A 17,395-nucleotide genomic window follows, 5' to 3' on the forward strand; every position below is an offset into this window, starting at 1 on the left:
TGATCGTTGAGCCCTCTTGTTACCTTCTTTAGGTCGTCAATCAAAGAGCTGCTGATTTCAGGTAACAATTCTAGTTTCCTGGCATGGTTCTTGCCTTTGGTTCGGTTGTACTGACTCTTGAGCTCTAGTTATTAGTCTGTTCAAACAGTCTAGCTTGCTATCGATTTTCGTGATTAAGCATGCCACTGATTGTTTAAAATTTATTTGATCATCAAATTTATAGGCATGGAAAAGTGCTGCGTTGGCCATCAAGTTCAGCATCCTGTTGATACGTATTAAAGTTCAGAAGATACAGAGGATGGAGATGGGGGCGACCATCTTTCTCCCCACTTTCTTCAATTTTGGAGACTTCATTTTGATGATGAATGAAGCATGAGCTAGAGAAACTTGAGCACCAGCTGGCCAGTGAGCATCTTTGTCCTGTTTCCCATTAGTACCATCTTGATGGCCATGTTTCCGCTATGGAATCTGCAGAAGGAGTTGGCCCTCGGGAAGTGCCTAGGCCTACCTCTAGGTCGGTCTCCTCTGTGACCAGGATGCTCAGTGTGTCTGGGTTTCACCTTGGTTGCATGTCAGGACACTCTTGGTGCCCTGGTGCCACTTATGAGTCTTTTATTTTGGCCTTTGTTGTACTTCCCTCTGGCCCAGCTCGACGTGTGTGCAGCCATATTGCTCGCATGACTTGTATCTCTGGGGTTTCCGTTGCATCTGGGACGTTGTTCATGTTTCACTTTATATTTACTTTTGTTGGAGACTCAATTGGCTTCCATGGAGGGATATCATTGTAAGTTCCTGCTCAGATTTCTCTTCTCTTCCTAACATAGTGGTGACCAATGTAATCTGTGTGCACCTCTGAGTATTGACTTTACTTACTGCCTCCTTCCCTATGATTACTATCTCAGGGCTAAGTGGAATCCTATTAGGTGCTGTCTTGCTGTGTAAGTCTTCCGGAAGCTCCATGTTGTATCCTCTGCCGCCTCTTCGGCAAGGTGATTGTTTTAAGCTTATGGATGCCTGTTATGAGGCTGGGTGAACCTCTTTATTTGCTGGTGTCAAGTAGCCTCTGATGTCACTCTTGCGTTGTGCTGGTGGGTTACCGTATGTCTGGGGAGGAGAGACCTATGTTGTCATCAGTTTGTCATCTGGTTCAGTGTAGATAATGGACAATATTTTCCCCTCCCCCTTTCTCGGGAAAGAGCATTTTATCCTTTTGCATCTTCGTTGACTTGTGGGGAAGTTGGCGCGCTTGCATCTGCGTTAGTGTGGCGTTTCGGGTTCCCATGTCCTTCTGTTGCTGTGGAGTTGTCACCTTATGCTGGTTGCTGCGAGAAGATCTTTTTAGCCACTAGCTCTTCCTTGAGGCTGCGTCTTGAATCTTGAGTGCTGAAGAGCTCCCGGCCTGCGCCACTCACCTATTTGCGATGTTCCACTGGGGTGTCCAGGAGAGGAGCACAAGCATGCAGAAGCCTTGCAATAGCACACTGTGAAAAGAAGCTGCCAAGCATGAGTGCTGATGTATATGCTTGGAGGCTCAATTTCTGTTTGAGACGGCCTGCTGTTAGAGTGTCCTGATGATGTCCGCCTATATACACAGGAAGTGTTGCTTTCTTGGTTGTTTCCCAGTTGTTTTCCTGGATTACTTTTAGGACGAAGGCTTGGTGCATGGCCACACCTCCCCTTAAAAGTGAGATCTTGCTTAGTCCAAACTAGGGGAGGGGCACAAGTACCCCTCGCTGTTTTAAGAGGCACTTCTATCTTTTGTCTTGTGAGCTTGAGTCTTGAATTTTGAGGCCTAAAGTCCTTGTTTTAATCTTGAAAGGAGACTTGTGAGCTAAGGAGATTGTTCGTTCTTTTGTTTCTACTCTCTCCTTTTATCACTTTGCATTTGTATTTCCCTAGACTATGCAAAGTCAGGACAGTTGATGACTGATTATTGAAAACCAAAAGTTAATAGTCAAAGGTCAAGAGTCTCAAGGCCTGCAAGTTTCTCGCGGGTCAAGAAATCGTCGTTTGGGGCTGTTGGGAGTGCAGTGAGCAATGCGGGGTGGAAGCACTCAGGACACAGTATGGTAGCACTCAGGGCACAAGCCGCACCCTACCCGAGTAGGCCTGCTTCCCCGAACCTGGGTCTCAGCTGTATACAGAGCCTAAACTTGCAACCCCATCCCGTTGTAATTTCGAGTTCCATCTTGCTCCTGGCTCTCTGCTGAGCTCCTCCGTTCCCCTAAGGGTTGAGGGTTATTGCTTGCCTGTGGTCCTCCAGGGGGTACAGTTGGGTGGCAGTGTGTACCCTGTTTGACTTGTCCTGGGCTGCCTGGGCCCTCTTGAGTGGCCCCCTTTGTGATTATCTTGCCTTAGCTTGTTTTTGGTTATTTTGTATTTTGTCTTTTGTCCTGTTGGACCGGTTTGGCCAATTCTTCTATTTCTCCCATTAGAGCCTGTTCTATGTAGGGCTAAAGTGCCTGTGTGGCAGTAGAGCTTGTAAAGCAGTTTGAGCAGAGGGGAGTTCGTGCTTTATCGGTAGGTGGCGACAGGTGGTAGATGATAGGGGTTCTTGTGTAGTGGTTTGCCTTTTTACTTGGTGGCCGTTGCTAGTTATTAAGGGATGCCAAAATTATCCCTTAAGGTTGCTAACATTGCTGAGATTGTGAGGGCTTGTGAGGGCTGCTGGCGGGTGATAATTTCGGACGCTTTTGCTGGGGCTTGTTACAGGGAGCCCCTCTGCCGCACTTTCACTCCTCGTCCTTGCACTCCTTCTGTCTGCTACTCCGTCCGCACTGTCTGCTCCTCAACATCCTTGCTGCACAGCCCCGCCCAGCAGCCTGTGCGGCTTAGCGTCTGCATCTCTGCTTCTCAGTGAAAGTTTATTCTGTGAAAGCCAGACCATTACAGTAACACAGAATCAACTTTGTGACATTCGCGAATATTAGATCAGCTCAGATGGTATGGTGGATGACTCTGTACCTCTGCCTGGTCTGAAAACGGACTGTTGATCAGAAAAAGTAGAGAGATAAGTAAACACTGCTCTTTCAACATTTTTTCCCAAGAATGGTCCATTTGATATGGGCCTGTAGTTTGTTGGATAGGATGCGTCAAGCAGTTTCTTTTTGAGGAGAGGTCTGATTTAGGAGTGTTTTGAGCCCAGGAGGGAATGTACGCAGGTCGAGTAACTTGTTGAGGTGGCATCTGGCTACCACTGCTCCACAGGTTCAGCAAAGGGCAGTGCTGGCTCTGATGGAGATCCTGATGATCTGGCTGCAATGATAATATTGAGGAAATCTTTTTGTGACAGGGTATTGAAGGTATGCATTGATCGATGTTTATTGATGTCTGTTTCTTTGGAGGTTAGGTCATGCTTTGTTGTGGTTTTATCCGTGTTCTCCTTCAGGTAATTTTCAGTCTTTGTGTTTTTGACATCAGTGTTGTGAGGGTGAAGTTTCTGTGTTTAGACATGGTGGATTGTGGAATTCTGAGCTCTGCCAAGCCTATTCAGGGGGTCTGTGACTGGTTGAAGAATTAAATAATATTAACAGATTAACAAAGTGTATATAAAGAAGCAGAATGCAAAATTTAAAACTTTAAAACATTACAGTAATGATTAAGGGGGGGAGGTTCCACAGAAGTCAAAAGGTGAGAAACCACTGATTTACATCATGTGTTTCTCAACATCTTGTCCATCCCCTTGACCTCAGCTACAGTCATTAACCAGCAGACTTACTGCCTTCATCAGTGTTTTTACCTGTGACCACAGTGCCTTACAACACAAAAACGCTGCCTTCTGCGGCTCCTTCACTGAAATGATTATCGGTATTCTCTGCGTTTGTGCATTCTGTCAATATAGACTGGCCCTTTGAGTACTACTTTTTTCTGATGATGGTTTGGCACCTTTTGAAAATTAATTTGGTGTCTTTGCTAACGTCTTTCTTGTAACACCTGCAATGAGGAACAACTTGTTGCTGTATAACCCCTGTACATTCTCTATGCAGAATACATGTACCAATCTACACACAGCATGAGGGGAGGGGGTTCACTCCTCTCGTCTGTGGTAGATATTTAATGTACTGTATCACTAATTAAGTCATAGGACATATATTGAGCTATATGGTAATTTTTAGTGCCTTGTTACTTCGGGTATAGTGCCTCACTGGGTATCATTACTAATGGTCTGTCTAGTAAAAACCTTAAGGAGCAAACAATATTTTTGTGTGTGCATGTTGTCATACGAATATGACATTACTACTCCAGTGTGTTCTTGTAGACAAACCCATATGCCATTTGTGTATATGCATAATTATTGCTGACACGTGATTCACTAACTCTTTTTACGCAGTGTTTCAGCACAGACTTCCTACGGGTTGGTTGTTGAGTTGTCATGTTATCCTGCTGAGCAATATATTTAAATGAGAACAAGTCTAGTATTAGGCTGGCAGAGGCCAAGAGGAGGATCACGTTGAAATCAGTGCTGAGCTTTTAGTGGAAAAACAGAGATGGCACTTTGTAATGCGCCATCAGTAACTTCTTTTGTCAGTGGCTCGGAGTAGGTGTCAAACGAGGAGGGGCATTAAAATACCCTTAAAGTCCTATCCCTAATTTCAGGTTATGGATCAAACTGTTAATAGTTATACAATTTAGAAAGACCGGACAATTGCGTGTGGTTAATCATGTACTTGCATTATTAAAATGGATTGCTCAACATAAATGCAATGTTTATTTGTTAAGTTTACTTAGAGTTGCCAATTTTATTGAATAATTGTGAAAACTGTGTCTTTTATTGGGGTGGGGCGATAAAAAGCTTGAAGACCGCTGCCATGAATGTTTGTGCTACATATGTGAATCGCCACATGGAGTGGAGTAAGATACCAGTGAGTTTCTAATTCTACCTCTAATATGGCTATCTCCCAAACTATGAGGTTGAGGGAATTCAAAGCAAGTGTACCATGCACATATGGAACACCGTGTCAGTGTTACACATGTTAGATGGCAGTAAGGGCAAATTAGTGCTGTATTATTGTCTTCTTTAGTGCGGGGGCTCATCTGGGGGTCTAGTAGGTCCAGACATTTGCCTGTTCCTCAACATCCCTCAGTCAATCATTTATGTCAGGAACCCATAGCAATTCTGCTTTTAGCCTCAGGAAAGCAGCCATAGACTTTTGGTTCATCTTGTGCAGTGCTTCACCTTGACTCTGGTAATCAAGGGGTAACAGTATGCTCATGGACCTTCAGTATCGTTCCCACTTCGACTGCAAGAATTCAGCGTTCTTTGGAAGTGGCCAGGTCATATAAATGAAAGATACTATGAGGTCACCACATTTAAGACTTCTAGGGTTTTTGTTTCGGTCTATTTTATGTAGCATCTCAGTGGTCATGTATGTGCGGTGCAATGGGATGACTTGTGTAAGCGTGAACCTGTTATTGCCTTTGGCTATTCATTTGTACATAAGAGTCTTGTCCCACTCGTTTGTAGGTGAAGCCCACAGTCACGTCTACTTTATCCATATAAACAGTTTTTTTTGGTAGGTCTCTTCTAAGTGGTCTGTACAATCTAGTTATGATTTCACACTTAGCAGTCTCTTCTATAGCTGTTTCAAAAGCTTTGTTGTATGTCTGCAGGATGCTCAGCCATGTATCATTAGCCATGTTGAGTATTCCAGTGCACTGTCGAAATTGCCTCTGGCTACCTGCAACAACCAATTTTTGTGGTTCATAATTTAGTTTTACTCTTCAGTACCTGCAACGCTTGACTCGGCTTCCCTGAAAGTCATGAACCTGACATCCAGCGTGATATATGCATGTCATATGCAGCTTTACGGAATATGGGCATACCACAGATCAGGGCCTACATCGGCGCTTAAGCAGCTTCTATGCATCATGTTTAAACGATGTTTCAAATGGACTCTAGCTAGTCATATTAGACACGACCTGCCAGATCTCAGCTGCGGTAATTTAAATTGTGGGGTGGATTATGTCAGTAGCTGTCTTTCTATGCCTGTTCATCAAGGAGCCAGAGGAAAACATATTGTAGGTGCATGTTAACATAGCAGCTCTGAATATCCAGAAGTTGCATACATCCAAACTCCTGAGTAAGTTTCGGTGCTTTGCGTTTAACTTTGCTCCTCTTTCTACTGAAAACTGATCATAGATTTGAAGATACAATTCTGAAACAGTTAGAGGTTTCATGGGAGTACAGTCATCTTTGAGAGGGTGCTCACCCTGACAAGGATAAGTGTAAGGAGATGCAGAATACCAGTGGCTTATGGTCATTTACAATTATTCTACCCAGATTAAAGTCCTACTTTCTTGTTCAGTGTGAGAAAATATCTCAAGATTTTGCAATGCGTCCAGCTCCCACCTGAGCTGTAATTAATCAAATGGTCTTGATTTCGGTGAGCCCGTTGGAAACAATATGGGCTTATTCCAATTCTCTTTTAGTGCGTGGGACCTGCAGGTTTATGGGTAATAACATTTTAATGATAGTGTTTGCTAATTCTGTGATAGAGACAGGCATATAGTCCACATATAGCATTAGTACTTAGGCCCATATTTATACTTCTTTAGCGCTGCATTTACGTCGTGTTTTGACGCAAAATCGGCGCAAACTTACAAAATACAATTGTATTTTGTAAGTTTGCGCCGTTTTTGCGTAAAAAAACGACGCAAATGGGGCGCTAAAAAAGTATAAATATGGGCCTTAGTGTTGTCTACTCTGATGCCGCTGCTTGTGAAGTTCCTCTGCAGTGTAGAAACCAGGTTTTCAATTGATAATGTGAATCAGAATAAATATATGGCCCAAATATTTCCTGGTTCCTCTTTCCAATGCACAACCCTCAGATACTGTGTAAATTGTTTGTACGTGCTCTTCCATCCCCGTGTAGAGCTGACAGATCCATTGTATTTATGTGGGTCCGAAGTTCATGAAACTGAGTATGGCAGATAGAAAGTTCCAGCTAACCGTGTCTAGAGCTTTCCCAGTGATGAGCGAAGCCAGTGCGAGCTTCTCGCAACTATCTGACATTATTTGCGTCATGGGTTTGGTCCATACATTTAATGCTGTTCTCTGGTGTGTCATAAAGCCACGCTGGCTGTTCCCTGTGTATCAGTGAAGAATACAACAAAGTAATAACCTGAATGCTTCAATTAACCTCAGCCACTTGTAATTACTTGTGCCACATCCCAGTCCATTGTTTATTTGACCACCATGCTAAATTAGATTAGATGCAGCCATATGCAAATTAGCATTGGCTCTGCACCAGTAGGAACAGTCTAGGATATGCTTCCAAGCTGAGACCTCTCTGAACTGGATTGCAAACAACCCAAACCGGTTTGGCCTGTTTGGGCTTCTTCAGTCAGGTGCAGCTTATTTCAATGCCACAGTGAGCACGGACCCACGTCTGAGCATACTTGTCACATTTAGGGCATCACAATGAAGAATGTACAGATGTGATGGATGGAATGCTTGAATTAATCTCAGTCACTGATAATTACTCCAAGCTGCATCGCAGTCCATCGTTTTTTTTGCCTACTATGCCACCTCAGATTAGATGCAGCCATATGCAAATCAGACTTTTGTTCTGGACCAAAAGCGAACAGTGCAGTCTATACTGTTAAGCTGGTTCTTCTCTCAATTGGAACACTAAAAACCCAAGACCAGCTTTGTCCTATTTGGGCCTCTTCAGTCAGATGTAGTTTGGTTCCAGTGGCACAGTGTGCACGGGTCCCACATCTGGGCATACCCATCGCATACAGGGCATCACAATGAAGAATACAAAAAAGTGATGGATAAAATGCTTGAATTAATCTAAGCCGTTAGTAATTATTTGGGGGTCACAGTGCAGTCCATTGATTGTTTTGCCCACCATGCCATCTCAGATTAGACACAGCCATGTGCTAATCAGCCTAGTCCTGCTTAGATTGGAACAGTCCTGTTTAAACTGCCTAGCAAGCTCCTCTTTAAATTGGAAAACATATCTAGATCCATTTCCATGGAGTGACTGCCAGCCAAACCATGGCTGGATCACACATGTTCAAAGAAACACACAACATGACAACCTGCTGTACCAACAATATGACCACCTGTCTCCACTCTCATTTCGGCACACATAAATGGAGACTGGTAAGTTTGCAAGCCCACCTCTCTCAATCGCACACTACCTGTAAAAACTGGGCCATAAAAGAAGTGCCTGCAATAACAAGAATTTAATTGCTGGAGTGTAGGAGACTGCTGGTGACAAAGTGAAAGTATGTGATAACCATGCATTATAAGCCCTGTAGACAAGGGGAGCAGAGGGTGTTTGAAAAGTGGAGACAGGTAATGGCCTTGTTTGTTTCAGACATTGGGTATAGAGTGTGCATGTATATATTTGCATTTGTTTAATCATTTGTGCATATGTATGAATTTCTGGACTATTATGCATATACTGTTATGTGATTGAGGCCAAGTCCCTACTTGAAAGAGTTCTGTTTCACCCTGGAAGCCATTCCAGGTGTCAGGAAACACCAAATGTACACGGTGCTTCCAGTGTAAGAGTTCCATCCCTGGTACACTTATGAATATTCCTGACATAAGTTTGGCACTGACATAATGTAAATCTAGACATATACTGAGCATCCTTGGACTGATCATGGGATAATGTAGCCATCCTTGCCTATTGTGAGTATTCTAGTCTAGTCTTAATTGTAGCCTTCTATCCTATTATTGTGTCCACCCTAACAATGTCCATAATTTAGTGGTGGTGGTTCTTGACATTATGCATGACAGCCATAGTGCAATTGTTGCCCTGTCATAATGGTGGTCATGTTTGGCATATTGTAGACATCTTTGTCATTATGGTGGGCATCCCTGCCAAATGATGGCAATATTGGATATGATGAGCAGAATCTGTCAATACGATGCTTTGCCCAAGGGAAGCAGAATCTGACATTTGGGGACCATGTATGAAAATTGAATTTTAGAGCAAAATGTTGTTTTCTTTCAGAAAAAGATAAGATTTTCTTTGTATGAGTTAGCTCAATATGGAAAGTGCATATTTGTATTTAAGAAAAACTCATATGCTAATGTTGGAGAAAATGACTAAAAATCCAGAACATAGTTGAAACTGCTTTTTTGAATGGTAGTTCAAAAACGAGTTGAGGACATTTGTAGCTGTTTGTATTCCCTTTGTACCTGTGGACACTTTCTGCAGTGGCTATTTGTTTGTTAAACATGTGGAGGCATTCTATATTTATAAAGCTTTTTCTAACATTGCTGTTAAGTATCTCTGACTTCGGTATTTAAGTATTTGGTGTTCTACTGCAATATCAAGTTTTAAATATCCAGCCAAAATAATGTGTGCAGAACATCGACTACAAGCCATGAAAAATAAGAAGAATGTTGCTATACCTGCAGGTCTAATGACTTGAATAATCTACTCAACCTAACAGTAATGTGCTTGGCCAATTATCTCAAATTGTGTGCTCATAGGCAAATATTTTATTTCACAGAGCCGCCTTTCTCTTCATTATCACATATCAGAGCACGTTCTAATATGTCAATTCAGCACGTCTGCTGTACAAAAAACTCCTTTGTTTGATTTAATAGACTACACTATTGCTCCATGTACAATAAAATCTAGTCCACATTGTGGTGAATCCATATTAGTTTCTTGGGACTCAGGAGATTTGCTTAGCCCTTTGGCTTGGAGGCCTGTGCCCCCATCTCTTAGTGACTTTTAACCTACTTATAGTGCTCTGTTTTAGTCCATTTATTTTATTATTTCTTTTAAGATGGCTACCAGTGTTTATAGTTATAACAATATTTTGATTTGCATTATCAGTGCCACTCTGTGAAGGTGTCACTGTCAGCTTCATAGTCAAGTGATGTACGTAGGTATTCAAATCATGTCCCTCTCTCATTTACGTGTGGCAGGAACATATTGTACACATGCTGGGGATTGTTTACATAATTGCCGCCACAAGTCTGTCTCCTTATCAATTTTTTGGGAATATACTTGTGTCACAGGTCTTACATGATCTGTAAAAACACATCTCACACAGACAAGGTTACCAGAAGAGGGATTCCTTCCAAATGCCATCTACACTGCACATCACCTTGCTGCAGAAAACAGCCTTTCTGTCACCACGGAGTCTGACCTAGAGGCCTCATTCCACAGTAACAAGGGTTGGTGGTTGCTTCTCATGGACATGGTACTGGCAAATTAGGTTTATCATACCTAGCTCCTATTAGGTTATACATTAGGTTCTCTGTGCAAGGGATTTTACATTTAATGTTTATTGCAAGATGGTGGGGTCTTTGTATTCACGACTCTCATCTTCACAATTATGCTTATTTTATTGTTTGTTATCCTAATCATTGCAGCTCATGCATTATGCAGTAAATTGCAGTCTTTTCAATAAACCTATTGAAAACTTTCCTGCATCTCTTTCATTGCCTGCGTGTTACTGAGACTTGTTGCTAACGTGAGAAAGGGGTCAATTCCATTCCAACACGACTCCCCTGAGATGTCGCAATCTAGGGTCCATGCATAAGGCTGCCAGAAATCACCTTTTACTGTTTGGGTTTTGGGGAGGTACTGCTTGTGAGCCGGGAGGGTGGGCCGACAGTTGCGACTTGTTGTAGGAGGGACTGAGTCACGTACAAACAAAAGTGCTGTCATCCCTAAACCAGCAGTCTCGCTAAGAGCGAGAGTCCAACTACGACAACATGTTAGGGTAAACATGACCCCTGATTTACTTGTTAGTTCACTGATAGCACTGTCATCAAGACGCAGGCAGGAATGTTTTTCATTTCATATGTATAAACTCTCACTTTTAATAAATATAGAACTAAAGAATGATGTGATAGGACATTGTAATTTAAAGACATATATTTTCCATTGAAATGGCATAAACATTCCAATTGACATTCAGTTTTACTGATAAAACTATATAGCATACAAAGTGGGTTTCAGCAAATATTTATCATGTGGACATCACCAAATAAAGTAATCTGATTTGTTATAATCCTATTAAAATCTTTATTTCCATCTCGCTTCAGAATAACAAAAAAGTGCTTTCATAACTACTGAAATATATTTTGAAATATTTGTGCAGTTCATTTACAAGCTAAATAAATGTTGTGTGCCCAATACATAGTTAACTTTACAAAATACTATAACTTTGCAATCAGAGAAAGAAAAGTAAATACCAATCTCCAGAATAAAATAAGCAGCAATTTCTAAAACGATATAAGCTGCCATTTAACCTCTGTCTTTGAACATACAGGAAATGTGAGAAGATAAAAACACGATTTAAAGGCATCTTTATTGCTCATTTACTTTCTGAATGAATAGAACACCTGTTCTTTGCCAACTTGAGCTCTATTAGACCCAAATAGGCCCTAAAATTGCTCATACTGACATATTTTGACTTGCCATAGCAAGTGGGCGAGTAGATTTCTCGAGGGCTGGACTACCACAATATCATGAAAGTAAGTAGTTAAAGGTAAGTTGAACCTTTGCACATTCCTATCTCTACAACCGTTCATATTGAAGATATATGTATTTTCAAGGTAGACAGATGTGACTTAAGTGTGGTCTTCGAGTCCACTGGTTAGAAGAATACACGTAGGCTTTAGTCATGTGAAATGTGTTCTTTACTGTGTATGGATAGGTATATATAGATGCCAGTCTTAAAGGAACAATGGAGTGCTTGTCTTTTCATTCTTTAAGCCAAGGGTCCCCGTTTCTCTTCCCAGCTTTAGTTCGTCTGCTTGCCTGGTGTAGCTTGCCCCCTCAGAGTACAGGTGTATGGTGACCCTCGGATAAAAGTACACAGTAGTAGGTCCGCCATGAACAAAAAAAAAGATAAGACCTGAGGGTGGTCTAAGTGCAGTGCCCTTCACAGTATGCACTTTTAGCTGCACTCTCCTTTTCCCCAATAGCCTCTCCTTCCCTGCACACCAGCCCACCACCTCTGAAATAGACATCCACACAGCGTCAAGACTTGCCTGGTACCACAGTCCTCCTGGATCATTGTCTCGGAAGTCACGGTGTCAGCCTTTCCTTGTGGTTCCCTGGACTGGGAGCTAGTGCTCCTAGGTCCTCTCCTCCCTCTAGTCCCACTCCATCAGTTCTCCCGCTCTGTCTCTCCTGGTTGCTGCTTTTCTCCATGCTAACTTCTCCCCTGACATCCTAGTCTCCTGCCTCCTCTGTCGTCCCGTTGCCTCCTTTCACCTGATCTGTGCTCTCCTTTCTCCATCCAATGCCATAGGACTTGAATAGTCCTCCTTTTATGTCACAGTCAGGTGTAGGAGGTCTCTCAACTCCTGCATGCGTGACTGGTGCGATGCTATTCGATTTGCTTGAAGGACTGATGGCGGTCATGTTGAAGGGTGCGGGCGTGTTCGGTGCTGTATTACATTAAGAATAGTAAATCTTTACCTATAGATACATACCTTCATTACATTATGTTAGCCAGTATTCTGGATGTGATATTTTGGCAAGATGATATTTTCTCACTTGATATTGTGATATACATCTGGGTGGTCACTGCTAGAAATCTTACAAGGTGTTGTCATTGTGGTAATTGTACTTTATAAGGTCACAACCGCAACAATGGTCCAAGTCATTAGTAGCTGTGGGCTTTTTTAATTGATCAGAAGTAGCTCTCATTAAATGAAAGGTTGTAGACCTCTGATATGGTCATTAGAAGCTGGCTATTCGCTTTGGATAAAGGTCGACTTTGTTTACTAAATGGGATGGATTGAGGAGTGAAGCATTCACGTGAACGCTGCTGTGCTCGTGCCCACCCTCGCAAACTGATGCTGACAGGCCAGACTGTGGTTCTGCGTGGAGTGCTGTCCAACTTTGCAGCGGCTATCGCTACATACCTGAGAACACCCCTGGAGAGAAAACACAGAAAACGCCAAAGGTAAATGCTGCTGCTACAGCAGTCGCAGGTGATGTAAGGACTCAAGGGTCCCAAGGGGTTGTGTGATGCAACCACGCATGCTTTTACAACGAATTTTCATTGTTAAAGCATGCCTAGTAAAGGCATGTGTGGAAACGGCATGCAAAATGGCATGGTGGTTCTATCATACCATCCCCCACCCGCCCTGAGGCCCAAAACGACCCCCACACCTAAAACCTAAACTACCCGACCTATAAAATGAGGTACCACGCCTCCCCACCCACCCTAAACCTAAAAAAAACCTATCCCTATCCCCACCCCATAAAAGTAACCTACCCCAACACCACCACCTGCCCTGAGCCGTAAAAAATAAAAAAGTATCCCGACTCCCCTACTCCTAAAAATAAACTACCCCGACGCCCCACCCACTCTGAGCCCTAAAAGAAAAAACTATCCTGACTCCTCCACCCCTAAAAATAAGGTAACTGACCCCTCCACTCGCCCTGAGCCCTAACAAAAAACCCAACTCCGACCCCACCCCTAAAAACTAAACTACCACGACATTCCTCACCTGCCCTAAGCCCTAAAACCTTGCCCCCAATAAGTAAAGTACCCCAAGCCCCCTACCCACCCTAAGCCCTAAAAAAAATAAACTAATAAAATATCTCGAACCCCCACACCCCAGCCCAAAGAACTAAATCACCCTGAACCCCCCACCCAGGCTGAGCTGTAAACAAAAAAAAAACAACTCCCACCCCTAAAAACTAAAGCTAAAGTACCCTGACACCCCCACCCACCCTAAGCCCTAAATCTGCCCCACCGCTAACAACTACCCACCAACCCTGCTCCAACCCCACTTACCTCACCACCGCCTTTGCTGATACTTCCTCCTCTTCTCTCCTCCCTCCCTTCCTTAAACCTTCCTCCACCCCTTTAAAAATAAACTACCCCGCCCCAGCCTAAATAAACCCCCCCCACTTCCGCCCCTTCAAAAAAATAGCCTGCCCCCAGCCCGAATCCAATCCCTTAATCCACCCCCAGCCCTACTCACCTCACCGCGTCACTTCCGCTCCTAGCCCAATCCCCTAACCCTAATTCCTTAAAAAAATACCCAAACCCCCACCCCTTAAAATAATAATGAATACGCCACACACGGAGCTTCTTCAGCGTGTAACTGCAAACTCAACATTCTAACCCTGCATTCATTTCAACAATGTTATAACACCTGCCTCATCATGCTTCGGAGTCCTTCAGGATCCAAAAAGGTTCCATCATACATACTCACAAGACACAACAGCCCCCCTCTGTTAATTACAATTTTTTTTTTGCAATTAATACACATTATGATTCTTCAATGAGTTTTCGGAGTGCTTTTATGACTGGTCCAGATCGTGTCTTTGGAAACTCGGAATCAATAATCAGAGGGTCCGTGATCTGCTTTGGTAATGTAGGAGTGATAACAGTCTGGGATTCTCTAAGGGTTCTCTCTGATCCGGTCTGTACATTTACATTAATGTCCAACAGGCAGTGACCCACCTGTTTAAAGGGCAAGGAATCTCCTGTGATAGATTTTTTTGGACATTGGGCTGTCACCATGTGCTCTTACTGGTTACAACTTGAAGTGGCTCGGCATCAAAAGGAGCATCAGATTTATGTTGTTGTGGCTGACAAATAAGTACTCGATCTCCTTGTCTGAAAACAATGTTCTTTGCACGTTGCCTTTTGCCAACATAAGGCTTAATTTTCTGCTTATAACTCAAGTCTATTGTCCATGTTTCTGTATCAGTTTTGGATCTGACGGTCCATCGAAGTAACTTGATCGTTATGGCTTTCCAAAACATTGAAGTTGCAGGGCTTTCACCTGTGGTCGAATGAGGAGTCGAATGATAAGCTCGTAGAGTAGAATTCAAGACAGTCTTGAGGTTGAGCTTCTCCAATGCAGCACATTTAACAGCTTTTTTTAACATACTTATTATACGTTCAACAAGGCAGTTAGCCTGTGGCCAAAGAGATGTGCTCCTCTGATGCTTCACATTATGCAGATCAAGGAAGTCTCTGAATTCTCTCCTATTAAAAGGTGGGCCTTTTATCAGTTTTTCTTTTAATTGAAGGAATGCCCCATGCTGCAAATATGCCGTCTAATCTCTCAATGACTCTTTTGAGTGATGGAAGAGAGATCTTCAACTAATGGAAAAATAGAGTATTCATCCACAATCAGTGTATTCGTCAAACCTCACCATCTGGTGATGTAAATTGTGAAGTGAACCGAAAAAAGTCAACAGCAGGTCTTTTTGAGGCATGCTTGGGCATCTTTGACATGTTCAAGGAGTGTGGAGTAGTTTTCAAGGATAGGCAATGGCACAGATGACAGGTTTTTAATTATTTATCAACTCAGTCATCGAGATGAGGAAACCAGACTCGATCACAAGACCTCATTTAGTCGCAACGATTCTATGATGTCCTTCAATCACATGCTGTCGTACACTATCCGGATAATTCCTTCTTGTGTCACTAACAGTTCATCTTTGACATTTTTATAGTAGTAGTAGTGCAAACTTTATTCGACTCTCAGCAAGTCATAAAAGTATCAAATAAAACACATCTATACATAATAGCACAATAAATAGAATTAAATAGTATAAAATAAATAACAAAGATAAAATGCATATCATAAAATTTTCCATTCACAGGTATTTAAATAGACTAATTGAGATTACACCAGTTCCCCCATAGACTTTCTTACAGTTAATACAGAGCATAAAAAGTCTGCCAAAGTTCCACACATTTCAATAGAGGATAAAACCTGGAGGCTAACATACGCGGTACGACACTGACGCAAGTTAATCGATCTTAAAAGGGGCACTAAAAGATGCTTTCTCTGTTTAGCATAAAATTTACAAAATAAGACTACATGGATCGTAGATTGAGATGTCTTCTCGTCACAGGGACATGCCCTTAAGGTAGTACTCCAGTCGTTCATAGTTGGAAAAGTTACTAAGCGATGGAAGGTATCTAACCTTAGTCTTGTAAGAACAAAGCAACACTGGTGATTTACCACTTTTACCAGGTAGGGCTGCATGCCCTCCGCAGTCAAAATTAGTTGGTTAGACATAACGCTGGACTTTTTTGATTCTGCCTACCATCGCAATTCTTCTAAATACTTTAATGTCAAGGCCCTCAGTTCCTTCCTGGTAATATTTTCCAAAGAATCTGGGTTTGTATAATCTTTACTGCCCATGTTTTCAATAAAGGTCATAATGTATCTCAACCAGGGGACCCTTGACGAGTATGTTGACGTCATACAATCAGATAAAATAGCCTTGTTTAATCCGGTGTGCTCAGAGGTCCAAACTTTGTGCCATAATGGTAGTGGCTGGATCTTTATCAAATCAGCTAGAAAAGAAACCCCTAACTCCGCATGACTAATATATGACGGTGTTCCGTTTGGTACCATTAACGGGTGTCTGAAGAAATCATTTTCCACCGTCTGGATCGGTTTACAGTTGATATACCCCCAAATACCTGAACCGTACATGGCAGCCGGGATACACCTGGCTCTGTAGATTTTTACCATGTTCAACAGGGTAATCCCCCCTAGTCTTTTTGAAAAAATCCTCAGAGCCGCTGTTGTCTTAATGATTTGGTCTTTTTTCGTTTTCATACAGTGTGCCCAGGAACCCTGTTTGTCAAACATTATGCCCAGGTATGAGAATGTTCGGGCTATTTCGACCTTCCCCTTCTGGATAGTAGTATTATAAGTCTTACCATGTTTCCTACCGCAGTTCATTATAAAGGTTTTAGAGCGGTTAACGGTAAGTCCCAAGTCTGTCATAAAAGTAATACAAGTGGTTAAAAGTTTTTGGAGGGCAAGTGGTGTCCTGGCCATAAGCACTGCGTCATCTGCATAAAGTAGCGCCAGGACAGCACGATTACTTATTTGGGGAAGGTCTTTATACTTACTTATCAGTTCGCATTCTAGATCATTTATATATATTGAGAACAGGAATGGAGCGAGTACGCAACCTTGGTGCACTCCTCTATGTATGTTGAATGGCCTAGTACATTCCCCTCTTAGCCCGTACCTCACTCTTGCTCTACACCCTGTGTACAGGTCCCATATAAACTGAATTATTGATGGTTCTAAATCCCATGCTGCTTAAAGTGTCCCATAGCTTCTCATGTAGTACGCAGTCAAATGCTGATGATAAATCTATAAAGGCCAAGTACAAGTTACCCTCTCTAATCCTTGTGTACTTTCCAATTATAATGCTTAAATTCAGACCCTGTTCCACCGTACCTATACCTGTGCGGAAACCATACTGTACTGGGGATAAAATACAGTTTTCTTCCTCCCATGTTTGAAGTCTATTCAGGATAATTCTCCCTGCTAATTTAGCTGATGTATCTAGTAGGGAGATTGGCCTGTAGCAGGCTGGATTAAGGCGATCTCCTTTTTTATATATGGGGACAATATTAGAGTCTCGCCACGATAATGGGGGTCCTTGTATGCAAA

This window comes from Pleurodeles waltl, chromosome 5 (assembly GCF_031143425.1).
Source record: "Pleurodeles waltl isolate 20211129_DDA chromosome 5, aPleWal1.hap1.20221129, whole genome shotgun sequence".
NCBI lineage: Eukaryota > Metazoa > Chordata > Amphibia > Caudata > Salamandridae > Pleurodeles > Pleurodeles waltl.